Source organism: Diceros bicornis, chromosome 14, assembly GCF_020826845.1.
Source record: "Diceros bicornis minor isolate mBicDic1 chromosome 14, mDicBic1.mat.cur, whole genome shotgun sequence".
NCBI lineage: Eukaryota > Metazoa > Chordata > Mammalia > Perissodactyla > Rhinocerotidae > Diceros > Diceros bicornis.
In genome coordinates, this window is record NC_080753.1 from 9,845,526 (window position 1) to 9,868,028 (window position 22,503).

The 22,503-nt window shown below is 36.7% G+C and overlaps 1 protein-coding gene across 1 annotated transcript in view; it reads right to left on the bottom strand.

Annotated features, from left to right (window-relative positions):
* The window catches only part of PRIM2 (DNA primase subunit 2), a 266,125-nt gene that overhangs the window by 10,301 nt on the left and 233,321 nt on the right, over positions 1–22,503 (bottom strand). The gene's annotated exons all lie outside the window — the stretch shown is intronic.

Sequence of the window (22,503 nt, forward strand, 5' to 3'; positions counted from 1 at the left end):
CAAAAGGCTGACCTTCCTATGACAAAAAGAAATGTACATGAACTCTCAAATTCTTGCTATCATCATTATTGAATATAGCTTACATCTTTTGACAGATACACAAAAAATTACAGTTGCAGAATGGCCATCATACAATACTGACAAGACTATGCTTAAAGGAATTGCTTTCCTCTGAGTGTCTTACAGATTACATTTCTGAATTTCGGGTCACCTTTTATTAAATCCTATGTGCAAGACCCATGTAAAGGCCAACCAATCACAGCACCTGGGATCTGCCTATTTGACCTTTTCATTTTTCTTGAACTATTAGACAAAAAATGAAAAATCAATTTTAAATGAATGACTATAAATTTTTAAAAATGAAGGAAATCACAAAGTTTTCCAATAATTCTAACATTCTGAGTTCATATTTGCCAACATTTTTACACAGATAACTCAAATTGCACTGAAATAAACTTGCAATTGATTATTGGCAAACATCAATGATACCAATATATGAATTACAATTTTGAAGAAGCAAAGACTTCAAACATAAAGTTAAATTTAAATGATGCCATAAATCACCTGAAGAGAAAAGGAATCCACAGAAATAAACAAAAAGCTCAACTGTGTGGTATATAAGTTCCTTTTATGTAAAAACAAAACAAAGAATCCAAATGTAGATACATTTCTTGTTCTCTCTCTATCTATATATATAAAATAGAAGTAATATATTTAAGTATCTTCCTTGCAAAGTAAATATGTAACATTATATACGTACAATCTAATATATATATATTTGGGAAACGCTATAAAGAAATACTTATAAGAAACATTAATAAAAATTTCTAGTTGGGTGATATACACATAGGTAAAAGTTATTAAGGAAAACTGACATATAAGCCACAGATTGTGAGAAAAGCAGATTTATCTATCTGAAATTTTAGATTCCATCAAAAAAATTAAATGTAGATTAATCACACAACAATCCCTCCACCCCACCCATTCCCCTGCTCCACTCCCAGAGAAGGCCCTTCCTTAACAAAATCGTCTACTTTTCCTCTTACTTTTTGCTTTATCTTTCTAGGGAGAAATTTTATTTGAAATTTTGTTGCGAATCCATAAATTAATCATTTAACCATCGATCCATGAACAACTTTACCAATCATGTCACAGTATATTCGAGTGGACGAAAGTTTCTGCACATATGTAAAGGTGTAATGGGAAAAAAAGACAATAGTGTTTTTCACTGGGTAAAAAAGCCATTCAAAGAAAGACAGATAAATTTAGGCCTAAGGAGAGGAGCTAGGGAAGGAGAAAGAACACCAAGTAATGGAGATATGGGGGACAATAAATGAGCTAATAGGAGAAATCCGAGAGAAAGACTGCTTTGAGCCTTTTAGGTATTATTGGTAGGTATTATTATCTTCATTTCAGAGATCAAGAAATACGTCCTCTTAAAATAGGAGTGTCTGTCTGTCTAGTGAAGGCCATTTACTGCAGAAACAATTAAAAATTTTAAAAATCATATGCAACTTGATCTTGTTTTTCTTAAGAGGAATATAAAAAATTTACACGTTTTTAATTTGAGATGGAAAATGTGAAACATTACTCAAAAAAATCCAAAACTTATAAAAATATATACTTTAATTTCACATTATGATCTACATTACAGAGATAGAGGAAAAGAAAAAGAGAGAAAGAGAAGGGTCTCGTGGACCAATGAATGAAGTCTGGCTTCCTCTTTGATTTAAACGGGAGCTACTGCTATGTTCTAACGCAGGCGTGCTGTGAACTGACTTACATTTTTAGCAGGACTATTCTGCCCACTGTGTGGGGAACAGACTGGAGGGGCGGGGGTGGAAGCTGGGGGCTCATTACAGGATCCAGAGAAGAGATGATGGAGGCTGGGACCAGGGGGAACAGTAGTGTGAGAAGCGGTCAGATCTGGAGATAGAAGCATCTCCCTCCTAATGGTCATAAACTATTTTGGAAAACAGCTGTTCAACACGAAAATTCTCAACAGAAACCCATTCCCCAATCTTCTGGAGTAATGCATTACCTATCACTCAACCCCTCCCCGCCCCGACTGATTTCCTAAATAAAACTAACTAGTTTTAAAACTGAGTAAAATGTCAACATATAAGTAACAACCCATCATGTAAAATAAATGTAAAATGCCAAAATACCACTTCCTTACTAGTCATTAAGCAATATGATTGACAGATGTTTTGTATGCAGTAACACATGAGAATGACACCTGAAGTCTCCCAGTGTCACAGCAACATCTTAGATGCACACCCCTCCACCGACTTCAAAATTTCCACCAGGGATTCTGCTCTACTGCATGTGGAGGGAGTGGAACTTGAGAGACTTTTTCTGCATCTTATTTTCTTAAATTTTCTGATATTAACATCACTGGCAAACACTATATTAAGATGTTCTACAGATATGTCTATTTGAGGATGGTGCTGCTGCAATTTGCTGAGGGGTTGGCTGACTCCAAGGCAGGAAATACAAAGCTGAAAACCAAAGGAAAGGAAAGGAGAATTGAGGTATGAGCAAGACACTAAAATTCAGTTTGTGAAACGGGAGCAAAAACAGACACATGGCAAAGAAACACCGAAATCCAAGAAGGACGGATGCCTGAGGGAGACTCTGTGGAACAGAATTCGGGATAAAAGATAAATTCTCTACAATATGTTTTATGTACCCCTGGAAAGACTCTGCTTTCCCCGAAGTGAACCACTCACATGCTAATGCAGAGATGCTGAGAAGGCTCCCTGCTAACTCAGTAAGGTTGGACAGGGATGCTTCTGCAGCAATGGATGAAATGCATGATGATTATGATTACTGAGCCATCCTTATTTCCTGAAATTCAGGGTGTTACGATTAGTTGGTCGCATTTAGAATTTAAATTTTTTGTGTAGTCATAATTCAAGTAACTTTTTCTTTAAAGTGCTAAGTTTTAACAGAAGAGTCCGTGTCCCAGGGCTGTGGACAGATATGCTTGACTTATTGCCAGACTACTGTGAACCTGAGAAAGATATTAGGGTGTAACCAAAAGTGGTGTGCTTTCCTTTGCAACTGAAATTTTTCTTTAATGTATTCTCAAGAATGAAGAAATCTGGATGTGGTAACATTTTACAATGTGTTAAATTTGAACTTACCTACCTAACCTTGTTTTCTTTTGAGGGGGTGGCATACAGGGAATTAATTCATAAAGTGCTTGTTTATCTTGTTTATATAAATTTTTTGTGTTAGAGTCATATGTTGAATATGACATTAAAATCTTTAAAAGAAAAAGAAACTTCTGTAGAGAAGCCAGAATGAAGATGTGGTCAGGCAACAGTCCTTTTGACAGTGTTGGTTTCGCCAGCACAGCTTCTAAAGGGCTAGACCCTCCCCTCCTCACAACCTGGCCTTTGCCCTTCTTAAAGGGACAGCTCCCCAAGGCTGGAGTCCAGCAGGCAGGGACTGGCCGGAGTGAGGGTCAGAAATAGAATGGGTGAGGGAAACACATACTAAACAGAGGTGGAAAGCCATGGAGAGGAAGAAATGTAAGGAGACAAAAGGAAACAAACAGGAAGATGAAAGAACCAGGGGGAAGAAAAATGTGGAAAGCCAGAGAAATAGGGTAAATGAAATGGGAGTCCACAGCTTGCTATTTACATGGCCTGTAAACATCAGAGTGTAACCCACAGCTCACAAAGGGTGTTGCACGGAGCAATGACATGAACTCTCCAATTTTCATGTTCCATTCTGGAAGAGCCAGAGCACAGCATGATTTCCTCTTGTATACGTACAGTATTAATACCAAAAGAACAGTTCTCTAAGGAGGAAACCAAATCAAGCGCCAATTCTGACGCCTAGGCTAGAAGTTTTCTAATTCTGCTTTAGAAAAATTTATAATCAAACAATTTGAGCAATCATATCAAATAAAGCCTTATTTGAAACACAAGCTTATTACTTAAAGAAAAAATTTCTGTGAAGATCTAAGAATATTACTCAAATGGCAATTTGACTTTTGGTTTTTAATGCCAATGTTTCCAGACTAAAGTACAAAATGTCAAGCGTAACAATCCATTAATTGTTCTAATGTAGTTCATCTGTAATAAAAAGGCTACAAAGAATTAAGAGGAGTAGTGATATCAAACTACTATGCTTTGGTAATTCATATTCTTTATCTTTTTCCTTTCTATATTTTTACCTACTCTTTATCAGCTGACTGAAGCTCACCAAGAAGAATATCAGATCTTTCTTTTTCCCCAAAGAATGCAGTTTGTCATCTTTACAAGAAAACGTTCATCATATTTGTATTTGCTGTTTGGTAAAAGCACTAATTACATTTCATTTACTCTTTCATCCTCGAGGCAAATTACTGTTTTGGTTGTGAATTCTAATAAAGCGGCTAACCAAGACATCCTTGCTGTGGAGGAACAAAGAGCAGGTAATGCGACGTGTTTCTCATTTGATTGGCGATAGAACACAGCCAGTCGACGAACAAAAGTGATACAAAATATGGGTGGGAAATGCTATATTTATATTTACACACAGACACAAACACACACACACACAAAATAGGAATATAGACAACATTTTATAACTCTGAGCCACACTTTCTTCTTTCTTTCTAATACTCTCTAATATTCCCTGCCATCTGCAACTTCCTCTCTGCCTTTTGCTTCCATGCCTGCCAGTGAGGTCCAGATGATCAGCTGGCAGCAGAATGGAGCCACCTGCCCGTCCTTGGCTTCAGTGAGGAGAGTGCTGTACAGCTAGGGATGCGGCCCTCACCAATCAGACATGCGGTTAATCTCTCTCTAATTCAAGGTCATATTCGGTCTTATTTAAAAGTGACAACAAGCTCGTTTCTTCCTAAAAAAGCTCAACCTTTCAAAAGTAGACCATGCTGATATTTTTCTAATTCATTTCTAACCTTCCCTTATTTAAGGTGAGAGAAATTTAGTACAGATGCAGAGGCTGGAACACTTTTGAACGTATTCCTTTGCTCCCGTTTCTCACGTGCTCAGCATAGCTCAGTCGGCTGCCGCTGCTGCCGCCTTATACTCTGCTGTGACCTTCACTTACTGGCAAATCAGGGGAAAATTTCCCTCTCTTGAAGATGTACTTTCATTCATTTAAAACATTATATGCCAAGAAATTTTCTGACTCATTCTTCATTGTCTATAAACATAGTTATCTGACTGAATTGATTCCACCTCCAAAAGTCTTTAAAAGCTGGCTTTCCCTCTCCATTGTTCAGGCCCTCATCATTCTCTTTTTTATTGCAAAGCTTCTTGATTTATCCTTTTCTCACTCAAGAGAGCTTCCAAACTGCCACCATAGTAACGTCTGTAAAATCCAAGTCTAATCCTGGCATTGCTGGCTCCCAGCCATGGGTGGGGCACAAACTCTTCATCGTGGTCCAAAAGGCCGTCTTCATCAGGACTCAGTCTCCCTCTCTGCTCCTTCCTTCCCCACCAACCACTGGGTTTCTTAGACTCTGGTCCAGCTTCTCCCACAGTGTATCCTTTGGAATTTTAGCTCACAAAATCCTAGTGATGACTCCGAGGGTTTTCTCATCTAATGCATTGTTTGATTTGGTTTAACCCAGAATTATCTAAGTTTCACTATGGCAGAACTTATCAGGGTGGTGTTTCTCAACTTATTTGTCCCCAGGACCTGTGTTCATAGATCTCCCAGGACTAGGGTTCCTCAAAACACAACCTGACAACCTTATCTAAACAGGCCTACCGCCCTCAAGTCTCACCCTATTCCCTTATCCTGTCCAGTTTTCTCTCAACACTTCGTGTGTTTATTGTCTGTCTCCCGACTGGACTAGGGGCCCCATGAAGGCAGGGGTCTGTTAGTTTTGTTCATCACTATATTCCCAGTGTCTGGAGCAGTAACTGGAACACTGTCATCACCCGATTATTATTTGCTGACGTTGAACGAATGCTGTTCCTTTTGTCTGATAAGCCTCCCTTCCCTCCACTGGGGAAACTCCAACTTAGCTTTCAAAACCAATTCAAATATCACTTTCCACGTGAACACTCCTTGGTGTCACCCTTACCCTCCTCAGCAGATCTCTCCCTTCTGACTCTGCAACTAGAACTTAGAATGTATTTTATTAAAGTACTTATCATACTTCACCATAGCTAATTATGCCTTTTGACTCAACCACACTAAAACCTCTAAAACAGTTTCTTAATCGTCTATTTCCAGATTTGAACATACTGAATACCCAGTGACACGTTAAGTGCTCAGTAAATGTTTATAGAGTAATAAAATAAATGTCTCTCCTCACCAAAGCAACTTACTTCTGTCTGAATCAGTCTCAGACCACTTCTACTAGAACCTTTACAATTACACAGTTGCTTTCCATTTCTTTCTTTTGTTCGTTCATTCATTCTTTTTTTTTTGGTGCAGCACCACAGAAAAAAAATTACTAATTTAATTTAGTTCTTCCACAAGGCTTTAAAAGGCCATGAGGTTTCTCTAGTCATATCTAAGGACACTTTGGAGGAGAGAATGAAAATACTCTATCAAATGAACTCGAATCCAAATGTAGAATCAGCCACTGCTATCCAGTTTTACACATACTAGCATATGCAAACACAGAGCAGCCTCTGGCAGCACCTCTCAGATAAGCCTTCTGACTGTGAACTGGCTGAGTCAATCAGTCATTCTCTCACCCCATTCATTCAGCCCACATTCACAAAGCTCCTGTAATGAACCCTAGGCACTACAGTTAGGGATTGCGTTTATAGGAGGAAAGATACCATCTCTGTCCCTAGGGAGGATGGGGCCACAGTCACAGTCTAGAGGGGAGGACTGCTCAAGAAGAGCTTGTAGGGGAGAGGCCCCAGCTGAGCCAAATTGTAATGAATGAACAACAATTACCAAGACATAGAAAGGGGTAAGGGCAATCCAGCCACAGGGAATAACATACGCAGAGGAGGCACAAAAACCTGACAGCAAGGTGTCTGGGGAAGGGCAGAAATTAAAAATATATTAGAAAGATTACTTTGCCATCAGTGTGAAGGACTTCTGGAGGGAAGAGGGATTGTGGAACTAGGAATTAAAGTAACACCTGACATCCTGAGTTATGCACGATAGGGAGAAGAAAGAAGAAGGGACGGATTCAAGAACATTCAGAAACAGGAAGAAGTCTTGAAAATTTTCCAGATTTCTGTCTTGAGCATGTAGTGTCCCATTCACTCTCCCTGGAGGCAGTGTAGAGTGGACTCTGTGGTACGCTGCCTGCATCCCCCCTCCTCAGGAAAAGGGAACACATTTCTCCAAGCTCAGAGAGCGCTGATGACTGACAGCCTGCGGCAGAAGTCCCCCTCAGCTGAAGAAAGCCATGTTGCTCAAGGTGATGTTCCCTTCCTGGGAGCAGCCTGATCCAATGACTCGGTGATGCAGGGGATAAGGGCCAAGACCCTCTGCCCCAGTTAGGGACCACTCTGCAGGGTCATCCCAGCTTCAGAGCTCCCTGTGGGATCAGCCTAAGACCAACTCCTCCCGCCCAGTCTCGCCTCCTTCACTCCCCGACAGGTACTGATCCTGAGAACACTCCCCGTTGAACATCCTGCGCACAAATCCCCACCACGGGGCGAACCAGATCTGCGACGCAATGTAGGTTGTTTCTCGCTTGTTTGTTTTTGCAGGGAGAGGGATGGGAAGAAGGTGAATAATGACAATAACAACATCTGTCTTATATACCTACTGCGTATCAGATACTGTTCCAGTTATCTTACTTAATTATCAGCTCTCTAACTCTGCTCTTCATGTATATATGCAAACACATTTGAAAAAAGAAGGTTTATGGCAAATTTTAGAACTTTGAGATGACTTGGAGAATCCGATTAAAACTGTGGGCCTCTCCAGTTAGAAAAATGTACTTATTATGCCACAACTCATAAATCCTGAAGTATTCTTACAAATTAGCCAAATACTAAATAGAAGTGAAGCTTTCTGGAAGGTGTATTACACCCAGTTTGATAATTATATTACATTACTCTTTTATTATGATTTTTTTCACAATGTAGAAACCCTAATATTGAAAATTTCTCATTGTCTTTTAACTTATTACATTTGAACAAAGGTTTCGAATCATTAAAAATAAGTATAAAAACAAGATTCTTGAACAGCAATTTAAACTGCCATCCCAAATACTGAATTCCTCAGTGCAGATTAATACCAACATTTGGATTAAAGGATGTAAGCTTTTAGGGGAACGTCAACAATTAAGTGAACTTGGAATGGGGAGAAGGGGGGGAAAAAGGAGGAGGAGGAGGAGGAAGGGAGGACAGATGAGAACATATGTGTAGAGTCTGCTTAGAGATATGAAGAAAAGTATTGCCAAACCTCAACTCCGTGGTTTATTTACTAATTATAACTGTGCTTCGAGTAGTCTATTGTTTTGCCTGATATAAAAGCAAGCGAGTTCAGAATCACTACGCCCTATAATCTTTATGGAAATGATGAAAAATATATATTCTAATTTAATAGTTATTTTCAAAGACCTTACTTATAAAAAGAGATATATTTATATCAGCTATGCTATTGGAAACAGAAGCAAAACTTAAAGTCTATCACTTAAAGGTTTTTCCAAGGACTAGAAGATTTATATATATATATATATATATATATATAAATTATACATAATATACATAAATTTAGAAATAGAAATTTTATCTAACAAGAAATACATTTGTAAATTGATGGTAAACGCTACCAAGAAGTCTGAAATGGCTTAAAGCTAAGCAGGCTAAGAATCTGAAACACTTGCTTTATGAAATAAGGTTAGTTTACATCTAATTTTCTCAATACTTTAAGTTTGCTTTTCCAAAAAAAATGGGAGGGGGGGAGTACTCAGAATACTCTGGGAGTATTCTGGGAGAATACTCTGTAAAACTGATCATGAAATAGAACTAAGCTAGGAGAATAGTTTTATGTCTGTAGGTAGACAGGCTGGATTTTATTATAAGTATCATAAGTGACAGTATCATATGCTACTGAATGAAATTCCTCTATAGATATCAGTAATTTCTCATGCAATGAATACTTAAAATAATTATAGAAAAATACATAATTGTAAACAGGGTACTAAATTTTCTTTTAAGAAAGACTAAGTTTCCATTTTAATGCAATTTTAATGAAAGTAAACTTTAATAGGTTTAGTTAACAATGGCATATGTTATTTAAATGACTTTCAAAGTGATTTTTCTTTGAACCAACCTGAACAATATTAAATAATCTTCAAATGACTATTTATCTTCAGCCTATTAAAAAGTAAGGATATAAACAGAAATCAAGTTAGATGTTCAGTGATTTTTGTGATAAAGCCAAAAATACAACCACAGTCTCCTGACACCAGTTCTAATGCTCAGCTTCCCATCTTTTCCTAAATGCAGTTCTAAGATTTACCAAGAACAATGTACACATTTTCAACTACAACACGAAAAGCAGAGCTAAGTGCAGCAATCAAAATACTGTTCTCATAAATCAGAAGAGATGCTACTGGAGATGAAACAGACAGAAAAGCTTCTCTTAAAAGCAGTTACTGTTCATAAAGTAATGGACAGACTGAATACCATCATTTATTGGTAAGTACTCCCTACCTAAGAAAATCATAGGAGCTTTAGGGAGTTCAGATTTATATGAACATTGAGTAAGGAGTCATTGAGATTTATCTCTGCCATAAAATCTTCTTGACATAGTGTTACTTTTAAGTCTTGTAAACTGTCCATTTTGAAAGATTTCTTCATTAAAAGGCATTTACCAGTTTTAGATTTAATATGGTCACTAACTTCTTGAGAATTTTTGGACTGTAAAAATGAAAAGTTAATCAACCTCTCAAAAAGTATAAAGAGCATACGTTCTTCCTATTTCATGGTTTTAATATCACTATTAAGTTTCTTGGAAGCACCAATTAGATTTGCTTTTAAAATAATCATTAATGGTTATGCTGTGCCAAAATTCTAAAACACATTTCCTTCCTCTCTAAAAATTAAAAAAAAAAGTGAGAAATAAAAGACAGCTCCAAAAATATTAGTGCAGAAATACATTTGTAAATAATGCATCATTTCAATCAAAAAACTTGAAAAATGAGTCGCCTTATTTACACTCATTTATGGCTCAACATGTATAAGTAAGAATTGGTTGTAATAGCCCAAACACAATTGTATGCTAGAAACAAATATTAAAATACGATGTGGAAATAGGACCTAATCACTCTAATACTAAATAATCTCAGTAGTCACATGTAACTATTTAGAGCAGTGCTCTCCAATAGAAACATAATGAGTGACGTGTAATTTTAAATTTTCTATAGCCACAATTAAAAAGGTAAAAAGAAACAGATGAAAAGAACCCGACAGAAATTCTGCAGCTGAAAATTATAATAACTAAAATGAAAAATGAAAAACAGCTGATTTCAGCAGGCAGAAAAAAGAAACAGCAAACTTGAAGATGGGTCAATTGAGATTATCCAGTCCGAAGAGTAGAAAGAATGAAGAAAAATGAACAGAGCCAAAGAGACATGTGGGGCACTATCAAGTGTACCAAAGGTTGCATAATGGGACACCCAGAAGGAACAGAGACAGAAAAAGGTAGAAAGAATACTTGGAGAAATGATGGCTGAAAACCTCCCAAATTTAATATGAGACATACATCCCAGTAGCCCACTGCAAGAGGGATAAACACAAAGAGATCCATGCTGAAACACATTATAAACAAATCATCAAAAGCCAAAGACAAGAGAATCTTGAAAGCAGCGAGACAAACCACTCATCACACAGAGGAGCTACTCGACAAGGAAACCATGGAGGCCAGAAGATAGTGAGATAATACATTTTGCTGAAAGAATAAAACTGTCAACCAAGATTCCTGCCTGACAAAACTATCCTTCAAAAATAAAGGAAAAATTAAGACATTTCCAGATAAACAAAAGCTGAGGGAATTTGTTGTTAGCAGATCTGTCCTACTAGAAATGCTAGAGGGACTCCTTCAGGCAGACATGAAAGGTCACTGGATGGTAACTCAAAGCCATACGAAAATAAAGAACACTGGTAAAGGTGAATACATAGGTATGTAAAAGCTGGTGGTGGTGTATTTTTCGTATGTAACTCCTCTTTTTCTTCCAATATGACTTAAAGGACAAATGCATAAATAATTATAAATTGATTTTAATGGGCATATAATGTATAAAGATGTAATTTGTGGCAATAACAACATCAAAGGAGAGGGAGAGAGCTATATGGAAGCAGAGATTTTGTACACTACAGAGGGTAAGGTGGTATTGATGTAAGTTTAACAGGTTAATCGCAATCCTCAGGGTAACCTCTAAGAAAATAACTAAAAATATACATATAGAAAAGGAAATGAGCAGAGAATCAAAACAGTACACTACAAAAAAATCAATTAAATGCAAAAGATGGCAGTAACGGAAGAACTGAGGGACAACAAAGCTATAAGACATAGAAAACAAAGAGCAAAATGACAAATGTGAATCCTTTCTTATTAGTATTTTAACTGTAAATAGATTAAAATCTCCAATCTCAAAGACTGGAAAAATGGATAAAAATACATGATCAAACTACATGCTCTGTACAAGAGACTCACTTTAGATCCATAGACACAAATAGGTTGAAAGTGAAAAGATGGAAAAAGACATTCACGAAAATAGAAACCAAAAGAGAGCTGGGGTGGCTAAACTAACATCAGGGAAAGTAGATTTTAAGTCAAAAATTGCTACAAGAGACCAAAATTATATACTGATAAAAGGATCAATCCATCAAGAAGATGTAACAATTATAAACATATATACATCAAAAAAATAGACTCAAAATACATGAAGCAAAAATTGAAAGAATTGAAGGTAGAAATAGACAGTTCTACAATAATAGTTGGAAACTTCAATACTTCACTCTCAATAATGGGTAGAATGAGTAGACAATATACAAGGAATTATAATTTGAACAACATTATAAACCAACTAGACACAACAGACATATACAGAACGCTCCTCCCAAAATAGGAGAATACTATTCTTCTCAAGTGCACATGGAACATTCTCCAGGACAGACCACATGTTAGGTAACAAAACAAGTCTTAGATTTTAGAATACTGAAATTATATAAAATATCTTCTCTGACCACAATGAGATGAAATAAGAAATCAATAATAAAAAGGAAACTGGAAAATTCAAAAATATGAAAAAATTAAACACATTTGTAAAGAACCAATGGGTCAAGGAAAAAAATCACAAGGGAAATTAGAAAATATTTTGAGACAAAAGAAAACAAAAATATAACATAACAAACCTTATAGAATACAGCAAAAGCAGGGCTCACAGGGATATTTCTAGCTGTAAACACTACAATAAAAAAGAAAGATCTTAGGGGCTGGCCCAGTGGCATAGTGGTTAAGTTCACGTGCTTTGCTTCAGTGGCCTAGTGTTCACAGGTTCGGATCCTGGGTGTGGACCTATGCACCGCTCGAGTCAGGCTGTGGCGGTGTCCCATATATAAAATAGAGGAAGATAGGCACAGATGGTAGCTCAGGGCCAATCTTCCTCAGCAAAAAGAGGAGGATTGGCAATGGATGTTAGCTAAGGGCCAATCTCCCTCACCAAAAAAAAAAAACAAGAAAGATCTCAAACCAATAACCTAACTTCATACTTTAAGTAACTAGGAAAAGAAGAGTAAACTAAACCCAAAGCCAAAGGAAGGAAGGAAATAGAGATTAGAGTGAAGATAAACAAAATAGAGACTAGAAATACAACAGAGAAAATTAAAAAACCCAAAAGTTAGTTCTTTGAAAAGATCAACAAAATTGACAAAGCTTTAGGGGCTGGCCCAGTGGCGTAGTGGTTAAGTTCGCACGCTCCACTACGGCAACCCAGGTTTGGATCCTGGGTGCGGACTGACGCATCACTTGTCAAGCCATGCTGTGGCAGCGTCTCATATAAAGTAGAGGAAGACGGGCACAGATGTTAACCCAGGGCCAATCTTCCTCAGCAAAAAGAGGAGGATTGGCAACGGATGTTAGCTCAGGGCTGATCTGCCTCACAAAAACAAAAACAAAAAAAAATTGACAAAGCTTTAGCTAAACTGACTAAGAAAAAAATGAAGGAAGATTCAAATTACTAAAATCAGAAATGAAAGTGGAGAAATTACTACTGACTTTACCAAAATGAAAAGGATTATAAGGGAATACTATGAACAACTGCACACCAACAAATTAGATAACCTAGATAAAACGGACAAATTCCTAGAAACACACAAATTGACAGTAAACACATAAAACCAAACACCAAAACTGACCCAGGAGGACACAGAAAGTCTGAAGAAACTTGTAACGAGAGATTGAATCAGTATTAAAAAATCTAAACCTCCCAACAAAGAAAAACCCAGGGCCAAATGGCTTACCTGGTGAATTCTACCAAACATTTAAAGAAGAATTAACACCAAGCCTTCTCAAACTCTTCCAAAAAAGGAAAAGTCAACGTTTCCTAACTCATTCTATGAGACCAGCATTACCCTGATAGTAAAGCCAAACAAACACATCACAAGAAAATTATGGACAAATATGCCCTACAAATAAAGATGCAAAAATCCTCAACAAAATACTAGCAAGCCAAATCCAGCAGCACATTACGGGGATTATAAACCATGACCAAGAGGGATTTATTTAACGGCAAGGTGATTCAACACATGAATGTCAATCAATGTAATACACCACATTAATGGAATGAAGGACAAAAACCACGTGACCATCTCAATTGATGCTAAAAAAGCATCTGACAACATCCAACACCCTTTCATGATCAACACACACACACATAAACTACAGATAGAAGGGAACTTAATATAATAAAGGGCACTTATGAAAAACCTGCAGCTAATATCATACGGTGAAAGACAGAAAGCCTTCCCCCTAAGATCAAGAACAAGGCAAGGACGCCTGGTTTCACTGCTGCTATTCAACAGTGTACTGGAAGTTCTAGTCAGAGCAACAAGGCAAGAAATAAAAGACATTGAAATGGAAATGAAAAAGTAAAACTGTACCTATTCACATATGACCTGGTTTTATAACAGAAAAATCCTAAAGAATCCATTAAAAAAAACTACTAGAATAAATGAATTCAGCAAAGTTGCAGGATACAAGAACAATACAAAGAAATCAGTTGTATTTTTTAACACTAGCAATGAATAATCAGAAAAGGAAATTAAGAAAATTATTCCATTTACAACAGCATTCAAAAGAATAAAATACCTAGAAATAAATTTAGCCCAGGAGGTGAAAGACATGTATGCTGAAAACTACGAAACATTGCTGAAAGGAATTAAAGAGCTAAATAAATGGAAATAAATCCCTTGTTCATGGATTGAAAGATAGAATTGTTAAGATATCAACACTATCCAAAGCAATCTAGAGATTCAATGCAATCCCTATGAAAGTTCTAATGTCCTTTTTTTGCAGAAATGGAAGTCAATGCTCAAATTTATATGGAATTGCAAGGAACTCCAAATAGTCAAAACAACTTTGAAAAAGAACAACAAAGTTGGAGGATTAACACTTCCTGATTTCAAAACTTATTACAATGCTGCAGTAATCAATAAAGTGTGGTACTGGCAAATAGACAGACATATAGACCAACGCAATGAATTGGGAGTCCAGAAATAAACCAATACATCTATATCCAATTGAGTTTTGACAACTGTGCAAGACCATCACAATGGGGAAATAGTCTTTTCAACAAATGGCGCTGGGACAACTGGATATCTACATGAAAAGGAAGGAGGTCAGACCCTTACATCAATCCATATAGAAAAATTAACTCAAAATGGATCAATGACCTAAATATAATAAGAGCTAAAACTATAAGACTCTTACAAGAAAATATAGGTGTCAATCTTCATAACCTTGAATTTGGCAATGGACTTTTAGATATGACATCAAAACTACAAGTAATAAAAGAAAACATATAGGATTTCATCAAAATTAAAAACTCTTATCTATAAAAGGATATTATATTAAAAAGAGTGTTGATAAGATAACCTACAGAATGGGATAAAATATTTGCAAACTGTTATAGACTGAATGTTTGTGCCCCCCCCAAAATTCATGTTGAAATCCTAATCCCTAATATGTTGGTATTATGAGGTAGTGCCTTTGGTAGGTGATTAGTGCCCTTATAAAAGAGATCCCAGAGGGCATTCTCTCCCTTCTGCCAAGTGAGGACACAGTGAGAAGACAACCATCCATGAATCAGCAAGTGGGGCCTCACCAGACACCGAATCTGCTGACACCTTGATGTTGGACTTCCCAGCCCCCAGATCTATGAGAAATAAATTTCTGTTGTTTATAAGCCATCCAGCCTACGGTGATTTGTTATAGCAGCCCAAATGAACTAAGACAGAAACCATATATCTGATAAGGGTCTAGTATCCAAAATATAAAAGGAACTCGCACTCAGTAACAAAATGACAACCCAGTTAAAAAATGGGCACAAGATTCAAATAGATATTTCTCCAAAGAAGATGTACAAATGCCCAACAAGCACATGAAAAATGCTCAACATGATTAGTCATCAGAGAAATGTAAATAAAAACCACAAGATACCACTTCACACCCATCAGGATGGTGTTATGGGTTGAACTGTGACCCCCAAAAAGATATGTTGAAGTCCTACCCCTAACCTCAGAATGTGACCATATTTAGAAATTAAAATGAGTTCATTAGGGTGGTCCCTAATCGATATGGTGTCCTTATAAAAAGAGGACCGGAAACAAAGAATGCACAGAGGGAAGTTGATGTGAAGACACATAGGGAGAACGTCAGGTGAAAATGAAGGCAGAGACGGGAGTGATGCATCCATAAACCCAAGATCCAGCAAACCCCCAGCAGCCAGGAGAGAGGCATGGAACAGACTCTCCCGCAGAGCCTTTGGAAGAAACCAAACCTGCCAACAACTTGATCTCAGATCTCTAGCCTCCAGAACTGTGAGACAATAATTTTTTTAAGCCATCTAAGTTGTAGTACTTTGTCACAGCAGTCCTAGAAAACTAATATAGTAGTTTATAATTGAAAAAAAAAAAAACAGGGAGGAATAACAAGTGTTGGCAAGGAAGTGAAGAAATTAGACCCTCATAACATTGCTGGTGGGAATGGTGCAGCCTCTGTGCACAATAGTTTGGCAATTCCTCAATAAGTTAAACACAGAATTACCTTATGACCCAGCAATTCTACTTTTGGGTATATACCCAAAAGAACTGAAAATAGGTACCTAAACAAATACTTGTATGTGAATATTCATAGCAATAGTATAAAATTATATACCCAAAAGGCAGAAACAACTTAATGTCCATCAAGAGATGAATGGATAAACAAAAGGTGGTACAGACATCCACTGGAATATTATTCATCCATAAAAAGGAATGAGGTGCTGATACATGCTACAACATGGGTGAACCTAGAAAATACTACATGAAAGAAGCCAGACAAAAAGGGTCACATATTGTATGATTCCATTTATATAAAATATCCAGAATAGGCAAATCCACAGAGACAGTTGGTTACCAGGGGCTGGGAGTGACTGCTTAATGGGTACAGAGTTTTCTTTTGGCGTGATGAAAATGTTTGGAACTTGACAGGTGGTGGTTGCACAACATTGTGAATGTACTAAATGCACTGAATTGTACACTTTAAAATGGTTCATTTTATGTTACGTGAATTTTTCACCTCAATAAAGAAAAAAAGTAACCAGGTCTTTTGAAATCCTGTTACTACCTATAATCTACACTTTGTGAGTTATTCTCATCTTTATTTCGTATTATTTACCAGTGTTTAAAAAATGCATTAAACATATTCCTAAAATTAGGTACATAAAAATCATTATTCACCTCACAGTAATGGCTTTCCCAAGAAGAAACCAAAAAGAATTGAACTGAATTTAAAGTAAAAAGAAAAATACTACAGAGAAGGAGAACAATGTAGCGGAAGGAAGCTGAGCTTCAGGGCCAGGCGAGGTGTGAATCCCGGTCTTCTCCTGTATTAGCTCTACGGTTCTGAGCAGTCTCGGTCTTTTCCAAACCTCAGCTTTCCCATCTAAAACACGGGGATAATACTGTAGCACGGATCAAACGAGATACAGCTGACTTGTGTAAAGCCCCATTACAGTGCTCAGCACAGAGTAGGCTAAAACACAGAAATAAAAATAAAGTCCTGTGGCTTCAAACGGCTATGTGTCCAGTGACAGATGAAGCACACCACTGGTTACTACACAATAAGAAAGAAAAACTACTAAGGAGTAAAAGCGTTCATAGATCACAACAAAAGATGTTAACTCCACTGTGGCAGATATTACAGTGAACCTTAAGTTAGTCTGTGGGCAGTCATCATTATTGCTTATCAGTTAAGCTCTGTGAGCATTAAAGATATGCCATATGTGATTTCGCAACGTAAAAAGACAGCATTCCTACTAAAAAAGGACACAGCGCTCTGTTACGTGCACCAGCAAAACAACTGCAGTGTGAACATTTCATGGGTATCTTTTCACAAAAAAAAAAAAATCTCTTCAGAGAAATAAAAGTATTTAAAATCATTCAGAGACTTTATTCTCAATATTTTAATGCATATTCTTCTTAAAATTTCTATATCTCAAAATATTAGTATTTCCATCATAAAATTGTAGTATTTTTTTTAAGCAAAAGCTGAAAGCAAAATGAAAACTAAAAACCAAAAACCAAAATCTCTTGGGGCTGGCCTGGTGGCGTAACGGTTAAGTGCACGTGCTCTGCTTCGGTGGTCCAGGGTTCGCAGGTTCGGATCCCGGGCGTGCACTGATGAACTATTTGTCAAGCCATGCTGTGGTGGCGTCCCATATAAAATGGAGGAAGATGGGCACAGATGTTATCACAGGGCCAGTCTTCCTCAGCAAAAAGAGGAGGATTAGAGAGAGATGGTAGCTCAGGGCTAGACTTCCTCACAAAAAAACAAACAAACAAAAAACACCAAGATCTCTCGATTAGGCAGGAACTATTGATAGATATGATTAACTGACAAACTAACAAAGCATTGAAAGGATTATGACCTCATTGGAAATTTTTAAAAGAAATGTTAATGAAAATAAATTGAAATTAAAATACACACCAATATTTTAAGGAGAAGAGAAGGTGCCAATAAAAAACTGGCCAATACAGCTTGTAGACTTATATATTATTTATCCATTGGTCACCTGCTGTGTGCTGCTGAGAGATAATTTTCCAGGAGTCTCAAGTTTCTGAACATTTTGCAACCAGAGAAAACAATGGCCTTTGCTCCAGGCCACTTTTTCAAGGATGTTCATTGCCTCAGAATGAACAGCCTTAGAAGATATAGTGCCTTCCACTTAATAAAGGTACAGACATGCTTACTATCCATCATAAAAGATTCCGACTCCCTCACTCAGGCTTTCTCTCCTCCAACTTAACCCACTGCACATGCTGGTTGTACCTGGCCTTCTTCATGTTGCTCTGTGGGAAGTGGGGCTCAGGGAACACCTATAGATTTGCCTTTTCTAGAATGTCATATAAAAGGAATCATACAGTATAGCTTCTCTCACTTAGCATGATGCATGCTATTGGGTGTATTCATAGTTTTTCCTTTTTTATTGCTTAGTAGTATTCCATTGTATGACTATACCACAATTTGTTTATCCAACCACACACTGAAGGACACTGGGGTTGTTTCTAGTTCTCGGCAATTATGAATAAAGACACTATAAACATTTATGAATAGGTTTTTATGTGGATTTATGCTTTTATTTCAATTGTATAGAAACCTAGTAGTGGTATAACTAGGTCACACAGTATGCATAAGTTTAATTTTATAAGAAACTGCCAAACTGCCTCTCAAAGTGGCTCTACCACTTGGGTTTCCTCCAGCAATATATGAGACTTTTGGTCACTCCACATCTTCACTAGCACGTGGTATTGCCAGATTTTTTTATTAGACCAATTCTAATTGGTATATAGTGATATTCACTGTAGTTTTATATTGCATTTCCCTAATACCTAATGATGAATATTTTTATGATGTGTTTGTTTATCATTTACATACTTTCTTTGGTGAAATGTTTGTTCCAACCTTTTGCCCATTTAAAAAACTGTTCTCGTTTTGAGTTTTGAGAGTTCTTTATATCTTTACATGTTCTGGATACAAGTATTTCATGAAACATGATCTGCAAACACTTTCTTCCAGTCTATGGCTCATTTTATCATTCTCTTAACAATGTCTTTGCAGAACAAAAGTTTTAATTCTGATAAAGTCTAACTTATCAATATTTTCTTTCACTGAATATGCCAAATCCATGGTCATTCAGATTTTCATGTTTTCTTTTGGAAGGTTAACATTTTACATTGAGGTCTATGATCCACTTCAGATTAATTTTTGTATAAGGTGTGAAGTACATGTCTAGGTTCTTCTTCTTCTTCTGTTTTTTTTTTTTTTGCATATGGACATTGTTCTGGAACTACTTGTTAAAGACTATCCTTTCCCTATTGAACTGCCCTGGTACCTTTGTTGTCCATATATATGTGGGTCTATTTCTGGACTTTTTGTTTTGTCCAACTGATCTCTATGTTTATCATTTTCCTATTACCACACTGTCTTGAATATAGTAGCTTTGTAGTAAGTCTTGAAATCAGGTAGTGTGTACCTCCAACTTTGTTTTTTGATTGCTTTCATCCATGTTTCAGCATAATGTGTTTCAGTATAAAGATCTGACACACATTTTGTTAGATAAATACATTAAAAAAGCACTTATGTCTTTTTGATACTATTACATATGGTACTTCAAAAATTTTTTAATTTCCAATTGTTCATTGAAAGAAATGTAATTGATTTTTGTATATTGACTTAGTATCCCACAATCTATTAGTCATTGTAGCATTTTGATATGTTCTTTGAGATTTTTTCATAATCACATGATCTGAGAATAGAGAAAGGTTTTCTTTCTTCCTTTCCAATCTGCCTATTATTTCTTTTTCTTGCCTTATTGTACTAGTTATAGTCAGAGAAACATATTTTGTATGATTTCAATTCATTTAAATTTGTAATGGATTTTTTAAGACCCACAATACGATATATCTGGGTTAATGTTTCATGTTTCATGGGCGATATGTTCTACAGATGTCAGTTTGGTCAAGATGGCTGACGGTGTTGTTCAAGTCTTCTATCTCCTTCCTGATTTTCTGTCTACTTGTTCTACTAATTCCTGAAAGAGGAGTGCTGAAGTCTCCAAATATAACTGTGGATTTGTCTAGTACTCCTTTCAGTTCTCTCTGTTTTTATTTCATGTTTTTAAGCCATGTTGTTGGGTATTAACATTTAGCATGTTGATGATTTGTTGGTGAATTGACCTCCATCTTTTCCTCTTTTTGGGGAGGGCTGAGGAATAAATGCAGGACTCCCATTCTCTTTGGCTTTATTCTGTTGTTCAATTGCTGTCTTCTTAAACTGGATACCAAGCTCACTCAAAAAGGAAGATGAAATGTGGCTATAAATATGGCTTTTTAAAAAAGTAGGTGATGCCAGTTAAGTCACAATCATCTCTCTTCTGATCATCAAAATTCTAATTATTAACATCTAAGTATTCTTATAGTTGAAAGTATCTCTTTCAAGTAGTTTTTCTCTGAAATAAAAATAGCTTACATTGAATTTCACCTTACATGCATTTTAATAATGTTTTTCTTGACTTTCTTTCAATATTTTAACGTGCATTTGGAGTTTTTGAGATCTAACTTGCAATTACACCAACCTGCAATTAAGCATTTATCAAAATGTTTTACATGGATTTTTCATTCATCAACTTTCTGCCCTTTAGAACACAGTCCCCAAGCTGCTTCACTCTACTGAGATCCACTCAATAAAGACATCAGATGAAAGCAAAATATTATTTACAGCTTGCTCACATGCACTACACATCTGTGTTCATCTCAGATAAAAAGTTACAAGGCAGGTCCAAAGGATGATGTGGAAATTACTAACCAGCTTCAACTAAGTAAGAGATCTTAGATGGATGGAGAGTAACTGGAGGAACGCAAGGGAGTCAAAAGCAAAGAGCATACAAACCTAGTCATTACTATTAAATAAAAATATTAATCTTCTTGATAGACATGGTAATAGCCTGTATTTTTTTAAAAATGATTCTTTACGATTGCTGAAAAAGCCTCTAATTCTCTTCATCTAGATTCCCTACCAAAGTTGTTATTGACAGTTCCTAATCTTTCCTACGTCCAGAATACCATTCTTAACCTCTTTACTCTAAGCTGACGACCAGACCCCCTATTTTACAAGGAAGAGTAAGACCACGTAACGCACTCCATCAACTTCTCTTCGCTCTGCCTGTAAGTTTTTCTCTATATTCCCACATTGGCTCAGGGATATGCATTTTTCTGTCACTATTCTTTTGTCTAAGTACATATCCTCCTTTCTTCAATAAGGTTTTCGCTTGTGTATTGATTTCCTATTTACCTCTCTCTGCATCCTACCAAGCACACTCTAGCACCCACCTCATACCAAAATACACCCACTTAACTTTTCCAACATTTTTTTAGCACCTACCAAATGCGAGTCACTAAATTACTGTGAGACAGAAATTTAAATAAAAATTTATTCCTCCTTTCAGGAAACTCACAAACTAGTGGGAAAGATGAATAGTTAAACAAATAATTACAACTAGTGTAATAAGTATAAGAGCAAAGTCATGTACAGTATAGTCGTGATATACAGAAAGAGAACTTAATTCTGCTTGGTTAGAAAGGGATTATCTTTTTTTATATCTTTATCAAGCCCACCCTCTCTGAAGGGTTCTTTTCTTCTCTTCCTACAAACAGGCTCAGGTCTCCTCTAGCCTTAAACACACAAATGTACCATCCCATGAAGCTTAAGCAAATATTGCTGTGTCATACCCTTTCACCAGCACAGTTTTTGAAAAGGTCACTTATACTCATTGCCCGCAAATCTAATCTACTGTCTTTTATTTATTCTCTTAAGTAAGTGTAACCTTGCTTTGGGCTTCCATCACTACACTGACACTTCTTACCACATCAACATTAAGTAACCCACTCAATACATTCAGTCACCTTTTCTTAGGCCTCATCCCACACAGTCTCTCTGCGACGAGGGACTCTTGTGGACCGTACTCTCTTCTCAAAATTCCCTCCTTGACTTTTGTGATATTTCATTTCCCTAAGGTATCTCCTCCCTCTCCTCCCATTTCCGTTCAGTCTCCACTGATTCCACTTCCTTCTATTGCCTGATAAAGGGAAGCCTTAGCCAAGATTCCATTTTAAGACATGGCTTTTGACTGTCTATCTTGTCTCTCCATTATTTTGTTCTCCCTCTCTCCCACAGAAAACTCACGATAATCAGCTCTAAAGTAACCTGGGGTTGAGGAAAAAAAAAAATGTGGAGTCAGAGGGCTTGGCTTCAATTTCTGGTTCTAGCACTGGCTTACTAGCTGTG